The 21,463-nt window shown below is 42.6% G+C and overlaps 2 protein-coding genes across 2 annotated transcripts in view; one reads left to right on the top strand and one right to left on the bottom strand.

Annotated features, from left to right (window-relative positions):
* pkp4 (plakophilin 4) overlaps positions 1 to 17,186 on the bottom strand; it is a 109,832-nt gene extending 92,646 nt beyond the window's left edge. The window contains exon 1 of the mRNA XM_079518251.1: positions 17,031 to 17,186. The gene's annotated coding sequence lies outside the window, so the exon portion shown is untranslated. The remainder of the gene's footprint in view (positions 1 to 17,030) is intronic.
* Positions 17,187 to 17,306: 120 nt separating this feature from the next.
* LOC306935283 (coiled-coil domain-containing protein 148-like) overlaps positions 17,307 to 21,463 on the top strand; it is a 51,254-nt gene continuing 47,097 nt past the window's right edge. Inside the window, exon 1 of the mRNA XM_079518256.1 lies at positions 17,307 to 17,422. The gene's annotated coding sequence lies outside the window, so the exon portion shown is untranslated. The remainder of the gene's footprint in view (positions 17,423 to 21,463) is intronic.

The raw sequence follows: 21,463 nt of genomic DNA, 5'->3' as shown, positions 1-21,463 counted from the left end.
CATACAGTACAGGTTGACAGGTGACAATCAAGGCATTAAAACAATCTTATCGGATCAGATGGTCAGTCAGACAGTCTAGTCACCTATTAATTAAACAGACAGATAGGCTACTGAAGATTATTGCCTCATGCAAATAGGCCACCTCCTAATCCCACTCGCAGACGCATCCATTCTTACGATGTGATTGACAGGATACACATGAGCCCCGTCGGGAGATGATTCTACGCTGGTTTATACACTCCCATGATAAATGAGGGCCACTGCCTGTCTGTCAGCAGCAGGGAAGATCACGAGAGGAATCCTACCCCTTCATGTCACCTGCTAAACGAACCAGGTCATTGACATTCATCAACACAGACAAATGGGGCATGGACGAAAAAGGAAAAAAAAAACATGAGCAGGGAAATAATTACAGTTACCTGAATTTTAAGGTGCACACCGCACCGACGTTGTCTATGGAAGGAGTTGGATAGCGTCCCCTGCCGTTGGCACTGCGCTATCGACGGTTGTTTTGGTGCAGATACAGACTTGTTTTGGTGCAGACTCCAGTGTTGCCAGATTATTTGAGTGAAACAAGCAACCAGGTCTATGAAAACAAGCCCCAAAGAAGTGACCGGTTTCACCACTTCACTACACTTCAGAAATAAGCCCAAACAAAAGCAACCCGCAACTAGACCTGGCAACATTGCAAATCAGCGCTGCAGGCTACTTTGCATGCGCAAAAACAATGTTTCATCGGCCGATGAAACATTGTCTTTTGTCTTTGGTGCCATTATTGATAGTTACAGTGAAGATGGACAGGAAAGAGGGAGGGAGAGACGGGGGGAGGCATGCAGCAAAGGTCGTCATGAACGGGACTCGAACACGAAACGTGCTGTCAGGCCAGAGCCTATATGTGGCATGCGCCTGGACCGCTAGGCCAGCGGGCGCCCCAATGGCCAACTGGTTTGTGCTGAACTTAAATGCTAGTTTGTTGCACTCTGTTGGAGTAACATGGTGGAGAAGTACCTTAAGAGGCAGGGGAGTCTCAGAGCTGCACAGACTCCTCAATGACTAGGAAATCTACACTAGAGCACAAGCACAAACAAACTCATGCACTGCTTTTGGCAGGCACTCCCTCTATGCCTTGAGCAATAACCATTACCACACATACTAGTCAAAAGTGTCATCAACTTCCGCACACTCTGATGACTAAATTAGGGTCAGGTGTTGTTAATTATTAACATGAATTCAAATGATAGTTTTGAAGCTCCACATTTGGAGTATAACAGCCAGGGCACGCTGGGCAAGACCTACACTGTAGACGCTATGATTTTTGTGGGGCGGAAGTTGCGGGATTTTGGCGGAAGTACCGCTCAAGGAAATGACGTTGATGCTTTACATCTCCGTGAATGAAACAAATGATGTCATTGGTCGAAAACATATCGTATCCGGTGGAAATTCATCTGACGGATGTTCCTGCCCGACACTTCTGCCGATAGCGTCTCTGCCTTAGGTTGTGACCAGGCTTTTCTCTTCGCAGATGAGTAAGGCTGGGACCGAGGCTAACAGCCGGGGGGTGTCGGCATGTCACACCCCTTCCATAAGGTGAAGGTACAACATGTGAGCTATACTGTGCAGAACAGTCGCATTTCATCACATGAGATGAAATGATGTGAGATGCTGTGTAATCTATTCATTTTGTTTTGTTAGATATATTTTTTCAGTGTGATTGTAATTAAATATAAAAAAATATATAATGTTACTCCAAGTCACATAAACATAGATATCTGTCCGATAATCGTAAATAGAACCCTGTAGTGTCTGAATGTGTGATGCCTCATCGTTTCAAAATCTTGTAGTCTGTGTGCATGTTTAAGATAATCTTAAACAAGGACACCACAAGATTCTCCTGTATTGAGTGTGTGATGCTGTCAGATTTCCAAATCGTGTCAAAATGTCAAAAATCCTGTTGTGAGTGTGAGTCCAGTTTAAGCCAACTGATCAACTTTGTAAGTGGGAGCAGTGTTCCATTATCGAGCTCCTGGCCACTGCAGCAAAGTGTCACAAGCGCACAATGCACAATTGCCTCATTCAAAGAGCACATTGACTTTGTTGAATAAAAGTAATATTTGTGGTCTGGAATGCTTTTTCACACTTCAAAAGGCATAATCAATACTATATTGTAGCCCAATAGAGCGTTGCAGTCCCGCCCTCTACCATGGACCAGGAAATGATTCTCCGTTCATTTTCCTCATAAACATTTCAGAAAGTATTTATTTAAAGACGTTTACGCCGCGGACAAAGCCAACTCGAGTCGTGACAAATCATGACAACAAACACAATTTATTAGAAAGAAGAAAAAAACGGCAGGTTACAACACTTTTTTGTTGTTTTTCTTCTATGTAATTATTTGTTTGGTCCAAAATATTGTGTGTGTTGTCATGATTTGTCACGACTCGAGTTGGCTTCGTACGACGCTTAAAAGGTCTTTAAATAAATACTTTACGAAATGTCTATGGGAAAAATGCATTGGGATTCATTTCCTGGTCCATGGTAAGGGGCGGGACTGCGACGCTCTATAAACAAATCGTTGAAAAAGATAGAGAATTAGGCCTAGCTGTGCATCAACTGAACTCAAAGTATTCATGACAGCTGCATTATATTTCTTCGAGACTGCCCCCAACACATTGTGTGTGTGTGACTGTGTGTGTGTGTGTGTGTGTGTGTGTGTGTATGTGTGTGTGTGTGTGTGTGTGTGTGTGTGTGTGTGCGCGCGCACGTACGCGTGCGTGGTTGTCTCTGACATGATGGATATGCTAACAGCAACACAAAGAGCTATTAATAGATGCGTAAACGTTTGACTTTCTGCTACTCCAGACAGCTGAAACTCCTTCACTCAGACTGACCAATACAACAGCTAAGGAATGTCGAATGTAGATTTACACACACACACGCACACACAGACAAAATACCTCTTGTTTTGATGACAGTGGATCACAGTGTGTGACAGATAGTTTGGTATAGATCTGGAGACGATACCCAAAGAGTCCACTCCTTATTCAACAAGAATTGGTAGAAACGAAACAGGGCATGTGAAGGAATTCCCCAGCGTTGCTCCCATGCCCACTGCACACCTTGAACCGCATCCCCAAAAAACTGTTGCAAAACGTCAGGGCTGATCTGAGCATGTGTGTGCACACACACAGGGAAGGGCTTGGCCCTAAGGAACGGCAGGAAATGCATGTGCAATACACTCACACACAGACAGACACACACACACAACTTACTCATACTCAAATATTGTACTTTGCCTTAGTGGATATGTTTATTCTCCAAGGACACAAAGAAGATGACTGACATTCCATGACCAACTTCCTGGTAATCATCAATTCAACATTCACCACAAGACTATGGGGTAGGGTGGGGAATGACGCAAGAGCAAAATGACCGGCGTGTGAATATGGTCAAAACTGTGGCCTGAGTTATAAATCTTAAATCCCTCCCCATCTAGTTGGAGCTGGCGTTGGCAAACGTGCTTCATCATGTCAGATGATGGAGTTGGAACTTCGGAATGACAGGATAATGCCTCTCTACGTAAAATCACAACACAAACAACTAGGCGAACAATGAGTGCTCCAATTATCTCCAATTATAAAAGTGAATGCAACTAGCTCACTCTTTGCAGTACAACTCACAAACCTCAACAAGGATACACACCACGTGTAACTTTAGGGGTCCATGCACCAGCACCACCCATGCATATTGAGTTGACTGAATAAAAGTATGGTTAGAAAAGAAATGTCATCATTGCTTTGGAAAGTTCTTTATTCAAACCTGAGGCGCTATGAATAAAATTGAATCAATGCTGACCTCTATTCTGGCATGCAGAGTGCCAGCTTTCATTCATTTCCATTGCAGGCCATATTTAGTGTTTATTGCATTACAGTACAAAACTTTTCTGGAGCACTGCACTCCAAACCTGCAAAGAAGCACTGTGGTGATCAGAATGGGGAAATCAAGTGATTTAAGAGGCTGATTTGCATAACAATTGGCCTGCTATCGGCATAGAGCTCTTGCTCCCACAATGTGAGGTGTCTGGAGGAGTGAATAAAGTGAGCACACTCAGCACCTGCTCCCTCGTCTTGGGACTGATTAAGGACGCAGATTAACTGCCCCCCAATGAATGATCTATCATGTAGCCAAGAAACGGAATTAGCTTAGTTTAGCTGACAACTAATCTCCCAAGAACAGATTAAGGAAACAAACAGCAGAGGGTGCTGTTTTTTCGCCGATGTGTTCCCAGATTGGCTGACAACTGACTCATCAAGATGAACTGGAAGGGGGTGACAGTTTCAACTGAGCATTGATGTCTGTACACCGCTCTCTCTCGCAGATATCCATGTCTTAAAGGGGCATTCCACTCATTTTCAACATTAATATACCTTAGAGCTGTTGTGTGGAAATAATAAAAAAGTTCCCCCATTCTGTGTTTCCTAGAACTGGAGATCTGAAAAAAATCATTAACATGGTGAAACACATCTTGATGATTTCATCAAGATGTGTTTCACCATGTTAATTATTTTTGTCATACTTCTAGGAAAGAAAGTTCTAGGAAACACAGAATGGGGGAACTTTTTTATTATTTCCACACAACAGCTCTAAGGTATATTAATGACATAGTAAAATGTTGAAAATGAGTGGAATGCCCCTTTAAGTATGTCAGTGAATGTGCAGAGGTTTAGAATATCATGCGTGTGGTTGTGAGAGATAATTAATATGATCACCTCAGCGCTCCATCAATCTTGTTAATTTACATTCTGTCATTCGTATCGACAGGCTGGCCAAGAGACATGGGTAGGCAAGTTGAGGCAACTGGTTGTGCCCATCAGTTATGGTTCCTCAACTTCCTCCACCATGAGAAATTGACATACAGTGTTATCACACTAGTGAGAGTGGGAGCCTCAGGAGCCCTTTCTATAATGTTCTTATATGATGGTAATATTATTATCATAATCATTTTCCTTTAGCAAGGGATCAACGTTTCCTTAGAAAGTAAAGTCAGACAACCCAATAGCTTCTGTCCACAATCTCCACATTTAAATCCCCAGAATAATAATCTGTTACCTCAATAATGTACATGTCAATTATTTTTCTCCAAGTCAGACTTGACCTCTGAAATATTTTTGGCATCTGCCACTTGAAATAAGTTGACTTGATACTCAATACTGCTTCACACAAAGTCAGTAGATTACAAAGTACAAGAAAACCCTTCCAATTCAATTTCCCCATTCCAAGTGCGTTTGTCTTATATGTAACACCATCGCCGCTATTCCAAAGCCCCCTCAGTTAGGTTTTTGAGGGGTGCTAGCCCCTCCTATACACAGGTTTAATGTTTGTCTTTAGTTCAATGTTTGTTTTGTAAACGCCATTGACAATGAAGGGAAATTTTACGTCATAATGTAACTCATTACGTCATATTGTCTCTTTATTGTTAATGGCATTTAATGTCTGTGTTGGCACCGTTTGTTTTACATCACCATTACATCACCTAATCAACATGAGTTAGACTTTAATATATTAGCGCCCCTCACGTCACACAGGTGTGATTTTTGAGTGGTGTAAACCACTCCTACAACTGGCTTTTGTGTGCAGAAAAAAATGAGCATGGTTGCTATGTTCAAAATAATTTCTGACGTAATTAAATCACACCCGGGTGAACTGGATGACCGTAGCAACCATGCTAATTTTTTCTGCACAAAAAAAGCCAGTTGTGAAATCACATCCGGGTGTGATTTCATTACGTCAGACATTACGTCAGACCACAGCTGATCATGCTATATAAAACCTTACACCACTCAGTTCACACGGGTGTGATTTTTTAAACTATGTTCAGCAATGGAATAATATTTTTTTGATGTGTAGATCTTGTTGAGCCGGTCATTTTGAAAGTAGCTCTCAAGTCATAAAGGTGTGGGCACCCCTGCTCTGACCCATTGGCCCAAACCCGAAAGAAGGGGAGTAGGAGGGGAATATGCTGGGTGAGCAACTTTCACAGAAATGAATGAGAAGGGATTTTCAGTGCACATTCCAGATAAGGCTCTAGATACAGTTAGATTTGTGTGCCCTGGCTGCATCCACAGTTTTTATTGAATGTACACCAGTAAGACGCCCTGAGGGCGAGAAGCGACCTCGCCATAAAGGGCGTGGTCGTGACGGCAGACTGCTGGGCGAGCGCTGGCACTTTGGCATGGGGGGTCAGATCAACATATGAAAGAATTCTGTAATGGCTATATATGGAGCATGTCTTGAGTGTACATGGTTTGATTAGTTTAGAATTTAGATCAACATATGGAATGTCAGAACAGGTCAGCTCCATATATGGAGATCTAAGGGTGACAGCAGGGGACAGTGAGTGTACAGGGTTTGATGAGGTCTGGGCACATATGGAGCGTGTCTTAAGTGTACAGGGTTTGATGAGGTCAGATAAACATATGGAATGTCAGAACAGGTGAGCTCCATATATGGAGATCTAAGGGTGGCAACGGGGGCAGTGTCTTGAGGGCCCAGGTAGGGTGGGGCCTTAATTTTCAGGCCGGTTGAGAAAACTAGAGGTTCTTTTGAGTGCAAGTGCATTATTTGCGGGCCGGGCCCGTCTAGAGTTTGAATGGACAGATATCAGTCAAAAGGGAGACATCGAAGAGGAAGGCGGGTGGGGATGATCAACATATGGAATGTCAGAACAGGCCAGCTCTATATATGGAGATCTAAGGGTTTGAGGTCAGATGTAGAGTTGCTGATCTAGGTGATGATCCAGTCTTCTCCATGTATAGCTATCCAGGGTTTGATGAGGTCAGTGTCATGATCTTCATATATGGAGACGGCCATATATGGAGCGTGTCACGAGGCGTGATGGACTGACGGCCATATATGGTGGTGTGACGGATCGACGGACGGACGGACTGACAGACAACACCTATTGTAATGTTAATTATTAATGTTATGGAAATATGCAGAGTGCAAGAAACTACCAGGACTTTTCTTTATTATATTCTTCTACTTTTAGTGTCGCGTTTAAACACTTTATACAGTTCATCTGGTTTTGGCCCATTTGATTGTAGTTGACAGCTGTACTCAAGAGTAATGCAAATTATTTATCTTAATCAATCAAGATATAATTTAAATGCATAGCCAGAAACACACAGGCTGAACATTATGACAGTGACTAGGATTATTTGACGATACATTTATATGCCTTGAGATTTATAGGATTAAAATATAAACAAAAAATATACATACAAACATTGTATTGGTATAACATTGCAAGTTAGTTTTGGATGTCTGGTTTCTAGCTCTGGGGGACAGTTATTCATAAGGAACAATGTACTGTTCCCCCACCATGAGAATAACTTGTTTGAACTCTTAAATCCAGTGGTATTTATTTTATTTACCTATGAGCTGAAATGACCTTGGGTAAATAAAAGAGCATTACTCAAACAAGATGAAGAAAACTGCTGCAGTGAAGAATTGTGGATTAGCTGGCATAAGAGGGAGATGGATAAACATACCGGCCTGCCGGGCCACATCTTTCCAGACGGCTCATTTGCAGAGCCAGTCTGACCTCCATCCAGGGGACCCGACGCAACATTCTCCTATCTAACCCGTGAGCCATGTAAACCATTGCCACACAGTTACACCTGGCTTGTACTAGGCTTGTATAGCCAGACAATCCCAGGGCTTGGAATTAAAGTTTGTCCCGTTGTCCGGGACAACTAATAAATCTTTCTCCGGACAAGTGCATTAAAAATGTACTTGTCGTTTGGACAAGTGACTTTGGTTTCACTTTTTCTGTGACACTCAGCCAGACTGTCATTATTGACTGTCTGGCTTTCCTAATAAATCACCTTTCCAATATTGTTGTCTGCCATTCCGTTTCAGGAAAACCAAACCTTGTGTTATTCTGTGGCTTGTTTCTTTACTTTCAATAGGGAAAAATACACTATGTCACATACTTTATTTGTTTTAAATGGCTACTGGCCATCATCACATCTTTCTTTGTGCTAAACGAGCAATCAATCTTATGGCTCGATGATTACGTCAGACATTTTAAACATTTTAGAATCAAATCAAGAATATGAATTAAAAGATGATACACTATTCAGCAAATAGACAGCCCGGTCTATTGAGAAAGTATTAACTTGTAAACTGAATATATTCATCTAATATTCAGTATTCACCAAAACCAACTTACAGTTAATTTATTTAAGAACTATTTGTGTCTGCTCGTGCTGCAGACAAGTGACTTTTGCGCCCAGGACAATTAAGTGCATCTAAAAGTTAATATCAAGCCCTGCAATCCTATACCTCCGCCTACTGATGTGTCTGATGTGGTGGTGATGTGATCTGAATTCAATGCAGTTCCTAGAATTGGGTGGAAATACTTCTGCGATTTAAAAAATAACTTTTGGGTTTGTCCCTTTTTGGTTTGTCCCTTTTTGGGACAATGATGTGATTTGTTTTCAAAGCAGTAGGTGTAGGTTTGTTAGTGGCCATTCTCGCCACTGTTCTAGCAACTAAATTGAATTTATAAGTCACCAGACATAGCAGTAGGCGGAGATCTCTGATCATCTACGCAAGACTATTGCACTATGCTTCTACTTGGCTGATTACGAATCTCCTTCACTGACAAAGTTAGCACCTATAATATATAGTATTAATTTAAGGAAATGTGTGGGGCCATACACAACATGCATAGTGATCATTTAGGACCGCTCAGTGGACAGTTGAACAATGTGCTGTTCTACTTCCAAATGATGGGGACTACTGCTGACGGATACTACTGATAACAAGAGCCACAGTGCTGTGCATGAAGCAAATTCTTTCTGGAATTAAATGGTGGTCCAAGCCAGGCCATCATCAAGGCCTGGTTATGTTGAAGTAAACATCCACACAGCTCTGTTGGCTATTAGCGCAACAGAGCTGACTTCTGTACTCATCGTTCTCAACATAGTGAGCAGCAAAACAACAGCTGCTATGTAATCATTTGGGGTCTTAATTATTTTCCAGTGTTTTACCTACCTTTTAGTACCTACACACTTCTTTTGAAAAGTGGTTACAATCGTTACAGGCAGCCATGCTGAAATAAAGAGAACTATACAATCACTCAGTGCAAGCTCTATAATTGCCAGGGTCTGTCATGTGGGAGAGAGGCAAATAATTTTATAATTGGACTGTTGACAACTAAATTAATTCTAAAACGGATGCCTATTAGTATCCCATAAAACAGAGAGTGAACTAAGCTAACACTAACACCTTCAGATCAAAATAACTATAACCACTTAAACCCCTAGTGTTCCAATTCTGGGGTGAACCTTTGGCAAGATCTACAAGTTGTGACACGTTGTGAGCTTGTAGATCTATTATTGTCAAAGAGATTGTGTACTGTAGAGGAGAGGGCCAAGGATAAAGCCCTTGCAGGACTCCGGGCAACAAACAATGCAAAATATGAGACCTCATTTGACCATCATTTGAGGATTATAGGCCTAGTAAATGAAACATTTAAATGAAAATCACTGTGCTTCAACAAACAGGGCACCAACATGAAAAAGCCATGATGCAGAAAGGCAGAGGGAAATTAGTTCCTGGACAAAATGTCAAACTATCCAAGCAGCTCCGGCTGGCCTTTTGAAACAATGCTTTAGGTGAGGTCAGAATAGATTGTACTGGATATCCAAAAGTTCATTCATTAATTAGCATAGTTTAAGAGAAAACCCTGTACTGCAGGAAACCGCTGGCTCAGGATCTCAGCCTGACAGACTTATGAAAAGACCATTTCCTTTCCACTGCAAAGCCAATGCTGGGTTGTTGTTGGAAGCTATGGGAGATCTATCAAAAGGAGCTTTAATTGAAAAAATAAATCACAGCCAACAGGTTAGTAAAATAAATGTCCCCTTAGTGGTAGTCTGTAATATGATTCATGGAGGGCATACATTGGCTTACCGCGCTGCAGTACTATGAATGGATTTCATTTGAGGGCGGCACTCGCTAGGGATTTATGGCCTTAAGACGCTACAGACCACAAAGTGTAGGGTGCCATTGCGTTCATCACACTAGATCCAGATGCTTTCAGGTATCTTTTCTCATATTCCAGAAATGGACGTACAAAAATGGGACTTTGTTCTTATTCAATAAACCACTTGAGAGAAACTGAGTGGACTTGAATTACTCATGTGTCAAATGCAAGCAATATTTTTTGCAGAATATTGCAGAAGTTGATTTCAGCTACGGTACATTGGTAACTCTTAAAAACATGTGAACAACACCTGGCTGGGAGTGAAGCTCCATCCAAATATAAATGTGTCTGGCACCGACCATGCAAGGCTACATTCCAGAAAACAGTCCATTTAAAAAAGGTGGGAGAAAATGGACCCTTTAATGGGCTGGCTGGGCTTGATGTTATATTATCTGTTAGCATAGCAGTCATAGCCGAGTTTGAATTATAGCTGTTAGCATAGCGGTAATATTACTGAGTTACAGACTTGCCAAATGTCAAGTCCATAGACTTCAGACTTACACAGAGGTAATACTAGTAATTGCTGGCAATTGTCTTCACCGGGCCGAAGGCATGGGGAGAGACAGAGAGTATGTTTTGCATCCTGTCCGTCCATCCGTGTGTGCGTCCATCCGTCTACTATTTTTCTGCTCCATGGGTAAGGTCTGCTAACTATGCATGAGAGCAGCTTGAATTGCAGTGGAAATAAAAAAGAACCATAGCAGGTAAACTTGTCCTTGTCTAGTCACAGATGCAAAAGCATGGCCCAGGCGGTGGCGTAACCGTCTGGGCACCCGACTGGTAATCCAGTCGCAGTGTGCCGTGGGTTCGACTCCCGAGCCCGACACGGCCTTTACTGCATGTCTTCCCCCATCTCTCTCCCGTTTCCTGTCAGCCTACTGTCTGTCCCTTCAAAAACCAATAAAAGGCGTAAGCCGCAAAAAAAATATCTTTACAGATGCAAAAGCATTGGCATCACAATATACTTTAAGTACCTAAAGATTGTCAAGCTTTTTCCAAAATAGCAGAGCTACCCGTCACAATCGTCACATTGTAGCTATCTGCTTTTTTGGAGTAAATAAATTGTAAAGGGTGCATTTATATAGCGCTTTTATCCAAAGCACATTCCCCCATTCCTACACCATGCAAGGCACCAACCTGCACATCGGGAGCAATTAGGGGTTCAGAGTCGTGCTCAAGAACACTTCAACACTACCTCTGGGGGAGCCCGGGATCGAACAGGGCACCTCCTGCATCAAGAGCTAGCTGCGCCCACAGGACCCAAGGCACCTGCAGGTATTTAAATACCTGCAGGCGGAAACAGGCGTTCAGGATAAAAACCAGTGGGACCCGCAAAATCCCGCATCCTCCCGCAATTATACAGAGCTTATACACTTTAGCAAGATAGGAATATGTCAGAGGAGAACGTAATTTGCAGGACCAATATCTCCGGTTTCCCACAAGATTAAAACAGACTTCATTCTCTCCACTTCCTCCGGTGGCAGTGACTGAGCACACACAGTATGGGGCAAACAAACACAAACAGATGCTTTGATGTTGGTGTGGGGTAATGCAAATATTTTGAGAAGACATAATATATACATTATAATGAAATAAATGTATATGCTGCTGATTGACACATGTCAGTGCTGCAGAGCGCTTAAATGGCGATGGCCATTCATTGACAATGCATTGGGCACCGCTTGAAGTTATATATTTCGAAAACTGCCAATTATTATAAGTAAAAAGTTCAGGCCTGTGTGTCCACAGTAAGCTATGTGTGTGGGTGGTTGGCTGGTTGGCTTGGTGCGTCTGAGCACGAAAACAGCATGGTTGTTTTTCACAACCTGTGCAACCTAACACACACACGAACATTTTAACTGTATATATGGTGATTTTGGGTGTGCCAGTACAGTACAGTACAGTACAGTACAGTACAGTACAGTACAGTACAGTACAGTACAGTACAGTACAGTACAGTACAGTACAGTACAGGGAACCCCACACGGTAACTCTGTCATTTCCCAACCGTTTCGGACGTGGGGCGGCTGGCTGGAATCGGGCCGGCACCCTGGGTGCGTTCCTGTGGGTCAGTACAGTGACAGTACAGTACAGTAGAGGGTACAGTAGAGGGACCCCCACACGGTAAGTGTCATTTCTTAACCATTTCGGACATGGGGCGGCTCGCCGAAATCGGGCCGGCACCCTGGGTGCGTTGCTGTTGGTCTGGAACTTCCAGCCCCCCCCCACACGGAGTTGCACCACTCACTTCACGGGTGTGATTTTGAATGTGTGAATGGAGTCTCGAGATGAAAGTATGAATAAGTTGAGACTATAAAAATCCTCCATTGACTTCCATAACATTATAAGTAAAATATGATGATAAGATTGTTTGTTCCCATAAGTATAGGACTTATGAACAAGCAGGCCCTATCTCAGTTCTGTGCATAAAGTGTGATGTGATGCCTCTTGGAACTATGACTGGTGGCCTTCTGTTGGCATTGTTTCTTTATTGTCTATGTACTGTGTGATCTGTTTGTTTCCATATGTTTTATGTATATCCTGATGACTGCTGTGCACAAAACAAATGTCCGAAAGCACAAATAAAGTATCTATCTATGGCCTGGGCCGTGGCTCAGCAGTCCGGCGGCCTTAGTTGGCCAGTGGTCCAATCTGGCAGTGTGCCGTGGGTTTGACTCCCGGTCCCGACGGCCATTTCCTGTCGACCTACTGTCTGTCTCTCTATAAAAAATATATATTAAAAAAAATAAAACATTAAAAAATAAAAAATAAAAGTAAAATACCTCGGAAACTACATAACATTTCAAATACTCAAGAGATTCTGCACGATTCCACAGTAAGCTGAACATGTCAAAGTTTGAACAGAGTTTCTAAGTGAAAGCGTGTAGGACTAGTTAGGTGCCAATGCCAAAGTTTTCTCATTGAATAGTTTACCTGAACAGTTGGCCAAACATTTATGCAATGTCAAAATTGTAAAGTTATCAACAATCTTTTCTCCACAGACTTTTTTTGGTCTTGACTTTTCAAATTAGTTATCGCTTTTGAAATGCATTCAAATACCCAATCCAAACAGGTCATGGAAAATGCTTAAAATGCATTAAAATGCTGTTTACCAACAGACATTTAAGTTATGTTGACATATAAGGAGAGAATCTGCTGCTCCTCTGCAGTCTTTTATGGAAGCAGGTGAGGTGCAGAAATTCTGCAGGTCGCCTCAGGTTTCAGATGTAGTCTGGGAACAGACGTAACCCCCTGACATTAGCCTGCATAGTCAATAGAAGAAAGGGGGTTAACATAGGGGAGATGCCTTCACCTTTGACTAAATCCAGCAGCCAAGCGTACACACAAACACCACTTTGGGATGACACCCGATCCCACAAGTATGATATTAGAGCCTGACAGAATCAAAACCAAGAGGCAAGAGCCCACAGCACGAGTATGTGCCTGTGATTAATATGACTCCATCAGTTGTAGAGCACTCATTTTGAATGACAGCTTCCTGTGAAGGACTCTGCATCATAAAAAAGGCACATGTGAAAAATGTGGCGTTAACATTCTAAGTACTTGGTCACCCTGGGCCCAGAACAGTGGCCATTTTCTTTCAGCAGCACAGCATCAGATTTAGCAACTGTCAAAGTGTTATTTGAGGTCAAGTCATCCAACGTTAAGACAATGACTATTAGTTGATAGTCCACCAAAATATAGTCACCTATCACTCATATTTTGACCATGTGTAACTGGAGAACTTTTGCCTGGGGTGAGTTAACAAGTTAACAACTATAACAAGCACTTTGAAATATTATTTAACAAGGTATCACCATGTACCCTGTTGAGATGAGACTGTAGGTGGATAGGTTATTACAAATAGGTTTGGATAGAAAGAGTAAGTGGGTAATGAGCAGGGAAGAAGACAGTAATAGTAAGGCCACATCTGGGCCATCTCACTGTACAGAAGCCCATCCCTAATTCACTGACACAATCCACACAGCACAGCAGACACACTGGAGAGGGGCTGTCTTTCAGACTCAGCATGTCAGGACTATGGAGGGCTATTTCACCAGACAAAAATCTATTGTGTGCCTAATCTCTGAAAGCGCTGACATGCTTTGTGTTCTTTATTATCTTCAGCCGTCCAGGATACAACCCAAGCATGAAATCTGGACCTCTTTCAGGAATTTATCTACATATCCAGTTAGATCAGCAGTGAACACACAAGCCAAGTAGTAACGGCCCAAGCCATTGCAGAGCTGACTGCACTCTACACACAGAGTACGATTCTGTAATGAGACTTTTACATACGACAAGCAAGGAATGAAATTATATTATATCTAGTATGGAACTAGCCTGCATTGAGCTGACTCGGTGCAAATTATTAGCGATAAACACTTAAGCTGTGAATCCTATTAAATGTGTTGATCTCTTCAGTTATACTTTCATCTTACAAAAGCCTCTAAAGTGGCGACACAAAGATAGATATTACTGAATTACTAATTCAGAGTGGAATTTCCCTGCGCCACTAGTGGTTTGTCCTCAAGAAGCCAAACAACTGTCTTTAGGGCCACAACATGAACATGCATGGAAAGAACCTATGTAGAGTGAGTGGAAAGAGGAGCATATTCGACCAAAATGAAAGCATAAATAAAACTCCTAATACACTCTGATGCCTATTCCTCAAGGAGGCCACACGTCCACAGTGGTCCAGAAACAAGACCCCACATAAATCAGTGACTCTCACGGGCTTGTTAGATCATGGAAAATTATTGAGATTACCATTAAGATTTATTGTAAATAAATTTTCATTCATTAAAGCTGTTTATCACCTTAATTCACAATTCAGCAATGACAGGAGGAATTGGCATAACTACATTGGTAGAAAAATGAAAAACTTGGAAGACAGATGATAAATTATGAGATAAGTGGGAGGCAGCAAAGTAAATGCACCCACACAAAGATAGCCACCAGAAAAAGTGCCACATTTAACTGGCAGTTAACTGATAGCTAATAAGTTTACACAGGGGATGCTGACTTTATTTCCAGAGGCTAAGGAAAGATGAATACAATTGTTATGCACCAAAGAAGTGAGTGAAAATGAAAAAGTCTTTATCAAGCAGATTTATACCAAGGGGATGTGGGGGAGACGTAAAACACAGCGTGTGCCACTGCTGCGACAGAATTGCAAAAAGGAAATAAAATTAAACAGAATTAGGGGCCCTCAAAGACCAGCTGAACTATTCAACTGATGTCAGTTCCTGTTAACAATCGGGCCAAGAACACAGCCTTGAACAATCAAACCAACATACTGGTCACAAGGCTTTTGTAACCAAGGATTTAGTTGTTTGATGGGTTTTTTCTCCTTCTGAAATGGGAATGAATGAAGCAAGCTGGTCTTCAGACAAACAATGCTTCCTCGATCTCGTTGGCCAATACTCAGACATACATACATGTACAGTCAATGTACCAGTCGACCTTTTTCTGCAGCATAGTAAAAAAATAAAACGTTCTTGTATGCTTGTTGCTACGATCAATATCCAAGAAAGTTGATGAAACATTAGAACAGAGAGAGGCGTTTAGCCTTGAGACTGTTTATCCATTATTCCTATTCCTCTGGATTTTTAACAGTGAACCCGTTCAATAGATGTCAGCTGGGTGGGAGTGTGTCTTGTGTGGTAATGCGAATCACGAGGAGTGTCCTGAGCAACCTAAAAGGTTAATCAAGAGGGAGAGTGTGAGTGTGTGTGTGTGTGTTCATGTTCAGACCCAAATTGCTATGCACTACTATACCCATTTATAGTTGACTCTCTTAAAATCAAATTAACCAGATAACTATGCCACATCTGTTAGCACACATGCTTGAGCAGCAATTCTGAGCATATTATTGTATAATTTACTAATCATCTTTCCATTACATTCAATGTTTACATTTCATTCTGACTTTATAATATACTGTATAATGTTGATTATAAAATCAACATAATAGAAAATGTGCCACAAAGTCTAAATACCGGTGTCAACATATTTACACTAGGATTAATATGTGTCACGTGGAGTGCAAAGTGCAAGCCCAAAAAGTTTTATGGGTTTATATGAGACAAGAGACTAAGAATAAGAGGTTTATTATAATGCCTATTATAATGCAAATTGGGGCAGCAGTGTGGTCAAATTCCCCTAAATAAAAACTAAACACACATAATGGACCAATTACAAGACTGACAGACCAACTTACACGTATTTTAGTATTTCACGCATAAACTACTATGCAGATCAGATCAATAACCCCCAGGGAGGATTATGGTAATATGATTACAAAGAGGAAAAAAAGAAGGGAAAAAAAGGGGGGGGGGTTATCTTTATTGGTTTTGTTTGATTGATCACAATTATGATGGGAAGTGAACGCAATTTTTAAAAGTGTGCAAATCCCACCCTGGCCTGAAGTAGACCGCGTGAATCTCCGCCCTACTCGCATTCCAGAGATTCCCACACTCTCTACCTGCCTTCTCCCTGTGACTCTCTCTCTACAACAACAAGGGCTCTGTGTGGATTCAAGGACGACATCGGTGACACATAAAGTCGTAACGTTTCTTTTTTATTTTGGAAAACTGCTCCTTGGGGCTTGGAGCACTACGGCGCTGAACAGAAACCACATAGGCTAGAAGAGTAGAAGCCACCCTTTTAAGTTTGCACTGGAGGGAACACTCGACTACATTTGAAGGTCCCTCCTCAAAGGTGTGCGTGGCGATCAATCAGTCACAACTTAAGAGGAAGAAGATTAGTACGCGTTAAATTCTTCTTATCTACACACTATCACTACACAGCGAGCAGCTCTTTAAAACCTCGTATTCTGGACTTTGTGCACATATTTGGTTTGTCCAGACTAGACCCTCCTGCGCACAGATGCTTTCATTTTACCCCATTTCTTTTTTCCTTCTTCTTTACAGTCATTTGGGATAGTAATGAAAAGAAAATGTTCGGTTATCAGTACCTTAGGAGGGCTGCTATTGTGCTGGCCAGCGCGTGACACCGCTCCACATCGGTAGGACATGTAAGTTCACCTTCTCTCTGCTAAAGTCCCGTCTTTTAGTCCCATGCGTGTGGAATAGTGCAACTCGCCTCCATGGTCTCGGGAACAAGAAGACCCTTGGCTTCGTAGCTCCCTGCTTCCACTCCGAAGGAATACGAGCGTGCATGACGTCACCACACCGTGGCTTTGCAGTGCGTACTCCCGATTGGCTCGCTTTGAGAGAAGGGGGCGTTTCGCAGAGTCTTGCATGGTTGAGTCGGCCAATGGCAGCGGAGGGTGACAGTTTCCTTGGTTACAAATTTTGTCAACCCATGCAGTCGGAGACTCTGAGGAGTGGATCGGGATACTACAAGGTAGGAATAATATTACAGGAGCAAATGAAACATGTAGCCTATTATTGCATATTCTACATTTGACACCATATTTTAGCTTTTAATACTGTGCCGGTGTGACACTCGCTGATCTTTTATTGAGCTTTTGCCTTTTGGGATACGTTAGACCAGGGCAGGCCACAGGCTATAAACTTCTAAACTAAAATAGATATAATATCCCAATATCAAATGTTCTATTTTATGTGTTCTTGCAAAGGCTTCTGCTAAAGTTTTGCTCTACCATAATTTATTTTTGATTGTGTGGCCCTGGTTTTGCCCTAGTGGGACTGATTGAGGGTAGCTACTGGGACGTAAGTCGGGACTTGATCACCCCGGCTAGGTCGCCTGAGTGAGGGGTATGATGTTCGAGAGACCCGAAACCCTGACAACCTTGGGATACATCACTGAGGATACGTCCCAGGTGCATCCATGCGATGTTTTTTGTTATAGTTCTTATAGTTTATTTATAGTGACTCATAGTCATAGGAATAGACTATGTGACAACCAACCAGGTATAGTCTGGTGACCACCGGAGAGATGGGTGACAGCCGGAATGTAGACGATACCCGGGTGAGCACTGCAGTATGGGTTAGCGACCCAGCCTGTGTCCTCCGTGAGGAGGAAGCCCAACAAACCCTCGGTGAGGCCTTTAGGAGGGCCATTCAAGCACCACCTTCTCGCTCGGGTGGAGTCTGCGGAACCATTGCCCACCACTCCTGAATGAAGTGTCTGGTGCTGGGACTCTGGTGCAACACACAGGTCCTGGGCCTGGTGAGAGCAGGAGTGGACCTGGTGAGACGTAGGAGGGGCCCGGACAGGAGTCAACCCACAGAGCCTAGTCCTGTCCTTCCATGCACCAGAAGCGTACCTCCCAGCCCTGGCAGAGTTGTTCTGGAGTAGTTCCGGATTGTGTGGCCCTGGTTTTGCCCTAGTGGGACTGATTGAGGGTAGCTACTGGGACGTAAGTCGGGACTTGATCACCCCGGCTGTGTCGCCTGAGTGAGGGGTATTATGTTTGAGAGACCCGAAACCCAGATGACCTTGGGATACATCACTGAGGATACGTCCCAGGTGCATCCATGCAATGTTTTTTGTTATAATTTAATTGCTAATATGTTGATTGTATGTTACTTTTGTTTACTAAATGATATGAACCAGCTCTGTTGTCTTCGCTCGCCAGGCTAGGTGGCATACCCAGGGCTGTGAGGCTGTCACTGTCAGTCAGTCATAGGTTGGCAGGACTCGAGGAAGCTGTGGAGGGGGGATATAGGTTTCTCTACTTCCACATTAATTCAAATGGCACTCTTAGTGTTCATTACAGAAAAGCTGGCTAATCGCTTTAACAACTTCTTTACAACCATAGGCAGCCACTTGACTAGTGGTTAACATTCTGCCCTGTCATTCTAGGCTGTATGGTGTAAATTTGTTAAATTGCAGTATTGACAGTTTTACTTAAGTAAAACAACTGAGTACTTTTTCCACCACTGCCGGGCCACAACAATAAGTAGTAAGTAAGCCTTGCCGAGCTAAGAGGCCCATATGGCAGGAGCCTATCTCCTGTTTCTATAGCGTGAGGCAGCTTGATGTACAAGTACACCCCCTGGACATGACGCTAGTATGTCGCAGGGACTATTAAACCCCCATCAGTCCAACCCTTGATGCTGAGTGCCAAGCAGGGAGGCATTGGCCCTTTTTGAAACTAGCTCCTCGCCACTCGCCCTACACACTTCCACTTGGTATGAGCATAGGGTTATAAATAATAGAGACGGCACCGGAATTCGATAGATGGATAGATATCCATTTATTGCTTGAATACTTTAAAGGTTTGCAAAGTTATTTGCTAAGAGGATGTTTAATCAGTGCCTTTCCAATTATCGAAAAGAGAAAGGCAGCATTGTGTTAAAATGCTATCTAAAAGCATGTTATATGTTTAAAAGGCAGCAGCATTTATGTAATGTGTATAAATATAATAAAGTAAGGATAAATATAATCAACGCCTGGTGCGATCTGCAACAGCGCTACCTGCTTCTAGTAACAGCAACACTGCTTAAGACAGCCGTGTCACTTAAGACAGCCGTGGACACTCAATGCAAGTGGATGGTGGGAGGGGAATTCCGGTGTCTTCTCTATTATTTATACAGTATATCTATGCACAAACCGAGTGGAAGTGTATAGGGCGAGTGGCAAGGAGCCCGTTTAAAAAAGGGGGATTGGATCCCATTTTTCAGAGTCTTTGGTATGACCCGGCTGGAGATCGAACCCCAACCTCCCAGTCTCAGGGCGGACATTCAAACCACAAGGTCACTACACTGAGCTGGTCACAACAATACCCCTCCGGATTTCTCAGAGACAATCATTGCCCACATAACAAACCTCCATCAGCTAGTGTCACGTCTCACAAGATTTCAAACTAGCAAGAGTAACAAGAGGGGCCACCCCAGTCAAAATAAATTGCCACTGATGTAAGAAATCACCTTCCAGGGGCGCCTGCTGGCCTAGCGGTCCAGGTGCATGCCAGATATAGGCTCTGGCCTGACAGCGCGTCGCGTGTTCGAGTCCCGTTCATGATGACCTTTGCTGCATGTCTCTCCCCTTCTCTCTCCCTCTTCCCTGTATATCTTCACTTGATACTACCAATAAAGGCAGAAAAGCCAAAAACAAATCTTAAAAAAATAAATCACCTTCCACTAACTTTTGAAATAAATTACAGGCAAACGGGCCTGGCAGTGCGTTGTGGGTTTGGGTCCAGATCCCGGCGGCCTTTGTTGTGTGTCACTCCCTGTCTCTGTCCCCGAAGGCATAGATGTCCCATGGATAAATCACATTGACTGCCTGGACGGAGATCTCCGTCTTTTAATGTTTTATATTGATTAAGGTTGGTCGCGATCCTCAGCTACATCTGGTTAGCTCTGGAATGCTAGCGTGATTTAAACAGGCCGATCCCGGCTCCGTCACTGATTGCAGTTACAACATTTATGTTTCGCGTGACTTAAAACTTGTGTGAAGTGAAGGATGCTCTTATGATCATACATCACATTCCGTGCTCAGCCAATCAAATCATCACATTTCGTGCTACAAACACCTACACACAAAGATGTGCATAGGAGGGGCTGGCGCCTGGCGCAGGTTTAACTTCCGGTTCATGGACAAGGGGTATTTTCTTTTCTTTTTGCAAGGGCAAATGAATTAATTAACTAGAAATGCACTCTCTCGAGATGCCAACTTGCGCCTTGCACACAAATAGGCCATGTATGGCCTACTTATGCGCAAGTAGAGCTCCATGAGGTGCGCCTACCACTGGCATCACTGCTTTAAAAAAAAATGTATTATGATATAATGCTCTGAGTCCCTATAGAGCTCTCTGTTTGGGTACGACTGCTGCTCTAGGCTCCGAGTCCTATATATATATATATATATATATATATATATATATATATATATATATATATATATACTGTATAGCTACTTTGAAGTACAGTGTTCGGTAGTGTCTACTGCCTGGTACAACTGCTGGTCTAAATCCTCTGTAAATCATCTCTACTTTGAGTGCTACTATAACTAATGTCTATTACAACTGCTGTTCTAAATCCTTTAGACCCGTTATTGACCTTATACCAACCTTGAAACGTACCATAGTTACGTCACCAAGAATGGTGGTCCCTTATTGGCTGTTGATGGTAACGTAACTACGGTCTTAAACAAGAGAGGACACCGAGAAAAGAAATAACAATGTAATTTGTAGGGCTCCATATTTTTTGTAGCATACAATAAGTAGAGTTGTGATGGTGATGATGATTTATTGTAGTGAACAGTTAAATAAATAATTCCAGTGAAGTTACCACACTGATGTCAAATTGCTGATGGCAACAGCAATTTGGTTGTACAAAAGTAAAACCAACTGAGATTAGGACGCTGCTAACTTTCTAGGCCGGGTATCTCTATTTTACATAACGTTGCTGTCGGGAGGAAACGTCATAACCCTTTACGTCTGTGTGTTTAGAAAATATTGAACCAATGGAAAGT

This window comes from Electrona antarctica (assembly GCF_951216825.1).
Source record: "Electrona antarctica genome assembly, chromosome: 13".
Lineage (NCBI taxonomy): Eukaryota > Metazoa > Chordata > Actinopteri > Myctophiformes > Myctophidae > Electrona > Electrona antarctica.
Note: the sequence above shows the minus strand (reverse complement) of the source record. Positions and strands in the feature narration are given on the sequence as shown.